General features: G+C 32.4%; 1 non-coding gene across 1 annotated transcript; it reads right to left on the bottom strand.

Annotated features, from left to right (window-relative positions):
- Positions 1-1,204: 1,204 nt before the first annotated feature.
- LOC141523154 (U6 spliceosomal RNA) lies at positions 1,205-1,308 on the bottom strand. The gene has a single exon (XR_012478359.1). It is a non-coding gene; the product is annotated as a U6 spliceosomal RNA (small nuclear RNA).
- Positions 1,309-10,335: the final 9,027 nt, after the last annotated feature.

Here is a 10,335-nt window from a genome sequence, read left to right as displayed (position 1 = left end):
TAAGTCTATGATCTTAGGCTCTCTATAACCCTTTGCGATTGGTTTTGCATTTACCTTGCTCTCATGAAAACTCTAAAGTGTTTACAATTATCTTTTAATTTCTAAATTAATTTATTTTAATTAATTAATTTAATTTCTAAAATAAGCAGTAAGTTCCAGTTTGACCCTGATGCCTGTCATCTCCCTTTTTGTTAATCTCTATTGTTTCATCCTTAAATATGCCACATCATCCTGCTTCTCCTCTCTTGTCTCATTTACTTGCTGCTCATTCTTTTCTTATTCTATCAATATTGATTATTCCTTTCTCTTTTTCTCAAACTTCACTTTCTTCCTTACTGACACATATATGCTTGCTCATTCCTTTGAGACCGAGGCTTTGTAATTTCTTTGTGCATTTCTTTGTGTCTTGTATATCCTTAACAATTTGTTGAATTGTACTACATAACTTGAACTATTGTTTTCTGAAATTAACTTCAGAATCTTGATCTCTAACAATGACCTTGCTTCTGAGCTCCAAATTTCTTATTTCCTATATGACATATCTGATAAAAATATCCTCTAATGTCTCTGAAATGAATGCCATTCCAGTGAAGTAGAAAATTGTTTCATTTCTGTCTAAGACTAGAAAGAATAAAGAAGATATTGTTTTTAAAGGAAAGTTTGTAAATTGCTATTGTATTTTATAGAATATTCAAGATTTATTAAATCTCAGTCACTACCAGGACACTGTGGATTGTCACTTCATTCCATTGAATAGATTTCTAGGATGTGTTATAAACTTAGATCATCTAATGTCCTGATTAGTTCAATAGAGATGTCTCATTTTTGTTCATATTAAGTCGTACTTTAGATCACTGAAAAAATGATATTCTAACAAGGATAAAGACATTATCAACATCTTGCTATTTACTTTAAAAGGGGAGGGGGGGAGATTGTCTGATTCAGTTTATGCCTATTAGCCCTCATCCTTTATACTTTTAAAAAAGATAAATAGGGACGGCTAGGTGGTGTAGTGGATAAAGCACCAGCCTTGGAGTCAGGAGTACCTGGGTTCAAATCTGGTCTCAGATACTTAATAATTACCTAGCTGTGTGGCCTTGGGCAAGCCACTTAACCCCATTTGCCTTGCAAAAACCTAAAAAAAAGATAAATAATCATTTGTGTATTAAATTGTTTTAAATGATTCAAATTTTCTTGATCTTTGCTAGGCTGGATTCACTTCATGAATTTGTGTGTCATGCTTGAGCAGAGGCTGTGCTAATCTCTGTATCATTTGAATTTTAGCATATGTAATGCTGAAGTGAGCACTATTCTGTGACTTTTGATTTACTCCATTTCTGATCTGAGCCAATTTCACTCTTTTTTTTTGTTTATGTAGTCTGGTAACCTCTTGCTTCCAACCACTCACCATATTAGTGCCTTGGAGATGCCTGATATCTCTACTGTTGCTCAGAACTTTAAAACTTAATCAATTAACTAGCCTTTACTTCCCCAATTATAAGGACTAAGGTTTGCATCAACACACTTGATTTCAGACCTATTTTAAAAGATCATTTCTATATCTCTGGATAGCCAATAGTGCTATCATTGTAACCAGAACCTCAGTGGGACACCATTTCATGGTCTCTTCACGTTCTACATTGATTTGTTCCCACTGAAGTTCATGTAGAATTTGGGCTCCTTATAAGTGATATGCATAAGACTAAGTGGAAAAATACTATAAATTATATACACTCATTATACATATTAAACTATTGCAAACTCAAGATATTAATTCATCACATAATTGAATGTGATGCACCCAGACCATCTGACTCCTATTATCATATACTTTATTTATAGAAAATTCAAATTGTATCATTATCCAATAAAACTGATTAAATAATTAAGACAGAAGGTCATAGTTAAAGCAACTTACAGCATTGTTTATGAGTGTACTATAAAATATTTTCTAATTTTTCTTCGTGTGACAAGAAAATTCCAAAGTTCAATCAACTGCAAAGTTATTGTTAGGAGAGAGTTTTTCAAGTTTAAAATACCATATAATGTAAGATATTATTAATTCAGAATTATGAGGTATGGTTTTATTCTCATCAGTGACAAGAAATCATAGTTGTGGGCAACCAGACTTCCTGTCAGCTTCTAAATGTAGTGAGGTCATTATTAAGCAAATCATCTTGCTGTTTTATTGTCTCAGGAACACAGTAGAAATTTGGCTAAACACGTCTTAGGCAGTGAAATCTTTTAGGGATAAGTTTAACACACAAATATATAATATATTTGGATTTGTGTATCCATATGTATATTAATGTATATGTATGTAATATATAATAGCCATGGATATAAATATACCTATATACATTTTATTCATGGAAAAATTCATATATATATATATTTAGATAAATAGATAGATTTATATATTTATAGTGAGAAAGAGAGAAAGATTAGAGTTTGGTGACAAGATAGAATGGGTGTTTTGTCCTATCCATGTTCTACAAGGATTTTTGGTTTATTTGTTGTTTAGTTTTTTTTCTTAAGATGAGAAACTAAGGGAAAATGAAAGGGAAAGGGAGTGAAATATTATATTCAGGAAAACTGGGTAGAAATCAAAATCTCAACACAAGAAATGAATAAATAGCATATAGATTAAAGTTTATTTATGAATTATCTACTTTTTTTTCCAATTCACAGGACAAAGAGTTTAAATGAATTTCCTAAAGTTGCAAAAACTTGAAACTGAGCCAGAATATAATGGATAGTAGATCATAGACATTTTAAATCATAGACCTGTATCTTTTATCTTTTCATCATTTTATCCTGTCTCCAACTGATCAAACAATAAAATGAAGAATGAATAAACACCTAAATGAATGCCTAAATACATAAGTGGATAGATTTTAATGCTAGATAAATAATTGGGTTTTTAATTGAATCAAAGATTAGCATAATTAAAGTGCTTTGAAAACCTTTTGGAGCAATGTACATGTCATTTGTTATTATTATTGCCATTATTGTTATTTAAAATTGCTACTTTCACCCTCAGAATTCTAGGGAATCCTAAAGTACTACTGGGAGTATCTTTCTAATAAATCTATACTAATTTGCTCCCCCATTTACTATCATTTGAAGTCATTTGCCAACCAAATTAATAGATTTTTAATTAGGAATATTTACCAAGTTGGTATGAAACAAACAGTTGAACCAAAACATCATTCCCAACTCTGTGACTTACACTCTCTCAATACAAAATGATAATGAGGAAAGTGTGCTCAAGTTTAATACAATTTGATTAATGGGTTATTGTTATTCATACTTCCTTGCTATTAGAAGTTTCTTTCCCCCAATTGAAGTCTTCATAAAGTTATCTTTCAGAGTATAGTTGAGAGATGCATGATGAATAGAAGCCAACTACAATAAACATAAAAAAATAAGAAACTAGAAAGAAGACCTGGAATAAAGAATATTTTGAAAGAATTGTACAATATGGAGAGAGAGAGAGAGGGAGAGAGAGAGAGAGAGAGAGAGAGAGAGAGAGAGAGAGAGAGAGAGAAAGAGATGGCTATGTGGTAAAGGCTGGGAATAAGCAATGAATACCTGTGTATTTGACTTTTATTTTTCCAAGAGAAGAAGAAGTGAAGACTTCCACTGGTGAATTTTTGGAAATATATGGCCAAGTGGCTCCCAGGATGGGCAGACACAAAAGGGCTATGATTAGCATTGTTGTAAGGAATAAACAAATCAGTGAAATAATCATAGGTCCATTTCAGTAGTTGAATAAATGTACATGGTAACTATGATTATAGCTTCCTTCTTACAGGGAAAAGGCAGAATCAACTGAAGAAATAAAAAAAAAAAGATGGTTTCTCTTGCCCTTTCTATGTTTAGATGGTCTTGACTGTGCAAATGTTGGATTGGTAATAAAACTACAATTAGAATAAGGGATAGGGATAGAGAAGAGTGGGATGCCACTAGTGTAATTGTCTATCACATAATCATTTTTTTCTTTTACTCTTAGCGACAAATCACTATTTCTGTGAGTGAGGCTAGAGGGTTATTTACTGCATTAAAAATAAAAGTTGTGTGAATTCAAGAATAGAATTGGAGTGTCTGACATTGGTCATATGTACTTACTTAAATACATTGGAAATAAAATTAGAAGCAACTCTACTGGTTTGCAACATTTTTCAAACATTTTTCATCACAAGTTTGTAGGAAAAATATTTATAAAAACAGGCAGGTGTCTGTGTGTGTATGTGTTTATGTATAAGAGAAAAAGTGTGAGAGAGAGACAGCAGGGAGACAAACAGAGAGAGAGACAGACAGAGAGAATGAGAGAGAGAGAGAGAGAGAGAGAGAGAGAGAGAGAGAGAGAGAGAGAGAGAGAGAGAGAAGGGTGCAATTTAGAAATGAAATTAATGGATTTAAGTATTCTGTCTTTTCATGTTTTGTTTAAATACTCATTTGAAGATCTTGCTTTCAACAGCTTCAAGGTTTGTAAAGATCTTTCTATTAGTTCAGCTTCTTTCAAACTCTAACTGGCAATTATTGCAGAGAGGAAAATTTGCATTGTACATATGGAATATCTTTCTAATAATTAGAACCACTATAAGGAGGAATGGGGTTCCTTGAGATGCAGTCATTCCTATCCAGTAGAGTTCATAAATTTAATTCAGTGTGTACTGAATGTGCACTTGGTTTACGCATATAGAAGTAGAGCCTTGTTTAGGTGTGAATTAGACTAGCTATCTTCTGATAGTTCTTTCAATTCTGAAATTATGTATTATTTAGAAGAGATGTCCATACAATAAAGATTTGTGAAATTGTGGATACTTTCTTTTAACAGTGTAGATTGTGAGTAGCCTAGTCTAAGTAGCTACGATTAGCAAAATTGACAAGGGTGAAACTTTTAACATTCTGTAGTCAACAAGGCAAAAAAAAAAAAAAAACCCTCTCAAAATTTAGCTAGGCTGGTTCTCTGGGCACAGAAATATTTGTCCATACTTAAGTCATTCCTGCTTGGTAGAACCTACCAGAACTTTCTCTCCCTCAAAAACTGAGATAGGTAGTATATTATAACATCTTAACATGTCTATTCATTATTTTAACTAGGCAAAAAAAAGTTATTTAAGAAAACATAGGAGAGTTCAACTATGACATATATCAGGGAAGTATAATTCAGGGCCCATTCATTTAAATCTGTATTAAATAGTCAAAAAATTAACTTGGAGATCAGTCCTCTCAAATCATATCACTTTGGGTCATCTTTTCATTATCAATAGCTTCTTGTGGAAAATTTCAGATGAACAATCTCAATAGAAGATAAAAAAGGATATAGTTTGAATATACCTAGGTCTCTATGGACATGGCAAAAGAATTTTCAACTCTATGCAAATATTCTGGGTTAGAATGCATGTGTATATGAGAGTTTTATTTCATCTCCTTTAAAAAAACATGGACAATATATAACTTGAGATACCTCATAACTAATATAGGTTTTATTCCACATTCATTCTTATATTATCTTTTTTTCCCATTGAACAAGTCTATTATACTAGTTTGAGGGTTTATAATCACCGTGGAAAGAAAACTAAGCTGGGTTTTCTTCACATCAGATCATTTGTGTCAATAACTCACAGTACTGTTGGAGGACTTGATTTTCCACAGCCTGACTCAGGCCTTTGTTGTTACTCAATCTACAAAGGACACTTTTTAACCCTTACACACTCCAACATTTCTCAGCAACTCCTATGCATATATTTGATTCTTCTGGTTCTTTAGTATATTGGATAAAATTTTAGAGTTACTATTTGTGTCATTTTCTCACTTGACCTCTCCCAGTCTCACTTTCCAAATATATAAAATGACCTATTTCATAGATATTGAGAGGATCAAAGTATATAACTTATTTAAAGTGCTTTGTAAACCTTTTAGCACTTTATAAATGCTAGCTAATGTAATTCAGAATGTTTTGTCTTAGATTTCTCAATCTCAGGAATCAGAGAAGGCAACCGCAATAATGAATCCCATACCCCTCCAACCAAAATTCCAGATCCCAAGGATAAACAACAAAATTAAAAAGAAAAGGAAAATACAAATCTTTTTCTATTTTTATTTTTTAAAGAAATATTTTATTTATTTTGAGTTTTACAATTTTTCCCTATTCTTGCTTCTCTCCCCCCACCACCCACAGAAGGTAGTCTGGTAGTCTTTACATTGTTTCCATGGTATACATTGATTTAAGTTGAATGTGATGACAGAGAAATCATATCCTTAAGGAAGAAAAATAAAGTATAAGTGATAGCAAAATTATATAATATGATAACTTTTTTCCTAAATAGAAGGTAGTAGTCTTTAGTCTTTGTTCAAACTCCACAATTATTTCTCTGGATACAGATAATATTTTCCATTGCAGATACCCCAAAATTGTCCCTGATTGTTTCACTGATGAAATGAGCAAGTCCATTAAGGTTGATCATCACCCCCAAGTTGCTGTTATGGTGTACAATGTTTTTCTCATTCTGCTCATCTCACTTAGCATCAGTTCATGCAAATCATTCCTTGCATACCTGAATTCCCATCCCTCCTGGTTTCTAATAGAACAATAGTGTTCTATGACATACATATACTACAGTTTGTTAAGCCATTCCCCATTTGAAGGATATTCACTTAAATTCCAAATCTTTGCCACAACAAACAGGGTTGCTATGAGTATTTTTGTACAAGTGGTTTTTACCCTTTCTCATAATATCTTCAGTGTAAAGATGCAGAGTTGGTAATGTTGGATCAAAGGGTATGCATATTTTTGTTACCCTTTGGGTGTAAATCTAAATTGCCCTACAGAAAGGCTGGATGAGTTCACAGCCCCACAAACAATGTATAAATGTTCCAGATTACCCACCCCTCCAACATTGATCATTGTCCTTTCTGATCCTATTAGCTAGTCTGAGAGGTGTGAGGTGGTACCTCACAGATGCTTTAATTTGCATTTCTCTAATAAGTAGTGATTTAGAGCTATTTTTCATATGAAGATGGATCACTTTGTTTCCCTCATCTGTAAATTCCCTTTGTATATCATTTGACTATTTGTCATTTGGGGAATGGCTTGTTTTTTTGAAAATTTGACTCAGTTCTCAGTATATTTTAGAAATGAATCTTTTGTCAGAAATACTAGTTATAAAAATTGTTTCCCAATTTATTACATTTGTTTTGATCTTGGTTACAGTAGATTTTTTTCTGTGCAAAAAGTTTTTAATTTAATGTAATCAAAATTATCTAGTTTGTGTTTAATGTTGTTATCCGTATCTTTCTTGGTCATAAACTGCTTTCCTTTCCATAGATCTGACAGGTATACTATTCTTTGATCTTCTAGTTTGCTTATAATATTGTTTTTTATGTCTAAATCCTGTATCAAATTTAATCTTATCTTGGTGTAGGGTGTGAGGTTTTGGTCTAATCCAAGTTTCTTCCATACTAACTTCGAATTTTCCCAACAGTTTTTATTGAAGAGAGAGTTTTTATCCCCTAGTTGGACTCTTTGGGTTTATCAAACAGCAGATTACTATAATCATTTCCTGCTATTTCACCTAGTCTATTCCACCAGTCACTCACTCTGTTTCTTAGTCAATACCAGGAAGTTTTGATTACTGATGTTTTATAATATAATTTTTAGATCTGGTTAGGTTAAACCACCTTCTTTTACACTTTTTTAATTGAATCTCTGGAAATTCTTGACTTTTTATTTCTTCATATGGATTTACTTACAATTTTTTCTAACTCATTAAAGTAAGTTTTTTGGAATTTTGATTAGTAGGGCATTAAGAAGTAGTTTAGATTTGGTAGAATTTTCATTTTTATTAGCTCGACCTATCCATGAGCAGTTGATGTTTGTCCAGTTATTTAAATCTGAATTTATTTGTGTAAGAAGTGTTTTGTAATTGTATTCAAAAAGTTTTTGAGTCTGCCTTGCCTTCTCATTATTGTCTGAGGTTACTTTGACTGGGATTTTTCTTTCTAACTCTTTCTGCTGTACCTTGCTAGTCATATATAGAACTGTTGAGGATTTATGAGGGTTTATTTTATATCCTGTGACTTTACTAAAGTTGTTAATTATTTCTAGTCATATTTTGGATAATCTTTTGGGATTCTCTAGGTATGTCATCATGTCATCTGCAAAGAGTGAAAGTTTTGTCTCTTACTTCTCAATTCTAATTCCTTCAATTTCTTTTTTTACTCTTATTGCTGAAGCTAATACTTCTAATAAAATATTGAATAGTAGTGGTGATAATGAGCATCCTTGTTTCACCCCCCCCAAATACAAATCTTTGCTATTACCTCTTTAAGGTTAGATCTAGAAACTCTTCTACACCATTGTTGGTCATCACTTCCATTTCTTCTGAGAGATTTCTGTTTCTAGGGATTGAGGTAGAAATGATCACTAAATTATTGGGAATATATGCTACAGCACATGCTCTTTTGTATCTGATGGGAGAAACCCAGCAACAAAATTCAGGTCTATAGTCAATACCAAATCAGTTGTATGCTGACCAATGTTTAAGAATTGGCTCTCCAAAAAAGTCCATGATACACATTAATTTTTCTGCATTTTTAAAAATTTTATTTATTTAAGGCAAAGGCATTGAGATTTGGTCAAGGTCACTCATCTAGGCAGTTATTTAATGACTGAGATGTGATTTGACCTCAGATCCTCCTTACTTCAGGATCAGTACTCCATTTACTGTATCACCTAGCTGCACTGTCTGCATTTTTAATATTTTCACTGTTATCTTAAGATTAGAAAATGAACATTGTAATATAATAAACCATGATATATCTCATTTTCTAGTTTCTGAGGATTAAATGCTCATAATGAAAATTTAACAATTAAATTTACTGAGCTAGTCCCAGGACTTTCTTGATGGACTTTAGCTCAAAAAACCTAAACCAGCAAATATTTCCAAATTATTTTCAACAGCCTGAGACTGTACTCTTATTTTCAATGCAGTGTTGCTAGGTGTAATCCTGTAGGTATGCTTAGCCCTCTCAATACCTATTTCATATTCTCTATGAGAAGCTACAAAGTTCAAAATGAAGGTGCCTCACCTTCCCTGACACCTTCTCAAATTGATCAGGGAACTCTCAACCAGTCCTTTCTATCAAGCTGCCAATCTTCTCCACCTTCCCTTTTTAGTTCCTCATTATTTTATGATACTGGCTTACAATCTGTGTACTGTAAATGCTCCTAATTCTAAGTGCTAATGAATGCCAACTATACTAAAGCTCTTAGTGCTAGGAATTGTGTTTCCATCTCATTATTGTTGTAATTACCAGTATGTATGTTAATGGAATCACCATCAAGCACAGCAGGCTCTGGGGGAAAGAGGGACAACAAATCAGGGCTGGCATAGGAGCTGATAAATTTAGAGACACATCAAAGATAAAACAGACTTATTTTTCTGATGTCACATGTTCTTATAGAATAAAAAGTGAATCTCATTGTATGGGTCACATGGCTGTTGTCTGACCTAGTAAACTGCTCTCCAGATAATTGTAGGAAAGATGTATTTGTACCTCTTCTACTTCAGACTTTTTTTTTAAAATCCCTATGAAAATCTATCCAAAAAGAACAAAGATTTTAAAGTAGAAATTCAATCCCAAACGTGTCTGAAAATCACAAACCTTAGAATGAGAGATAAATGGAAAAGTGATACTAAGTAAAGTCAACACTGGTTGAAGGTAATGTTGGGACTTTTGCCTGCAATGAAACACATAAAAGGCTAGTAGTATCTTAGAATCTGCTCATAAGAAGTAACTATATCATATAAGTGAGTTTCTTTGTATTATTACACAGGGATCAGTCTCTATAAGAAAAATAAATCTCCAGTATAACCTTTTTATGACTAAAAATGTGTTCTTTCTTAAATATATTTTAGATTTAGATTATATAGAACATTTTAATAACTTGACATGCAAAGTCTTTTACAAACATAGATTTATCAAACTTTCCGGATGTATTTCATGACACTCCCCTTTCTGAGGTCTTCCTTCCTATTTAACTGACTTATTATCCATTACCTGTATATGACATGCCAGTTTCCACCTCTGAGTTTTGAAACAAGTCAAAACATTTCATGTCTTCCTTCAAAGCATCCACTCTCCTACAAGAGATCTTAATTTTACCCCTTGGTTATTAGCAATCTTTTATACTTGAAATCCTTTTTCTATATCCTTGATAATTCCCTACTCATTTGTTTTTCTAATCTCCCCTAGTAAAATATAAATTTTTAGATCAGAAACCGCTTCATATTTTTATATTTATGTGCATCCCCAGCACTTATC

This window comes from Macrotis lagotis, chromosome 4 (genome assembly GCF_037893015.1).
Source record: "Macrotis lagotis isolate mMagLag1 chromosome 4, bilby.v1.9.chrom.fasta, whole genome shotgun sequence".
NCBI lineage: Eukaryota > Metazoa > Chordata > Mammalia > Peramelemorphia > Peramelidae > Macrotis > Macrotis lagotis.
This window is presented reverse-complemented; position numbering and strand designations above follow the sequence as displayed.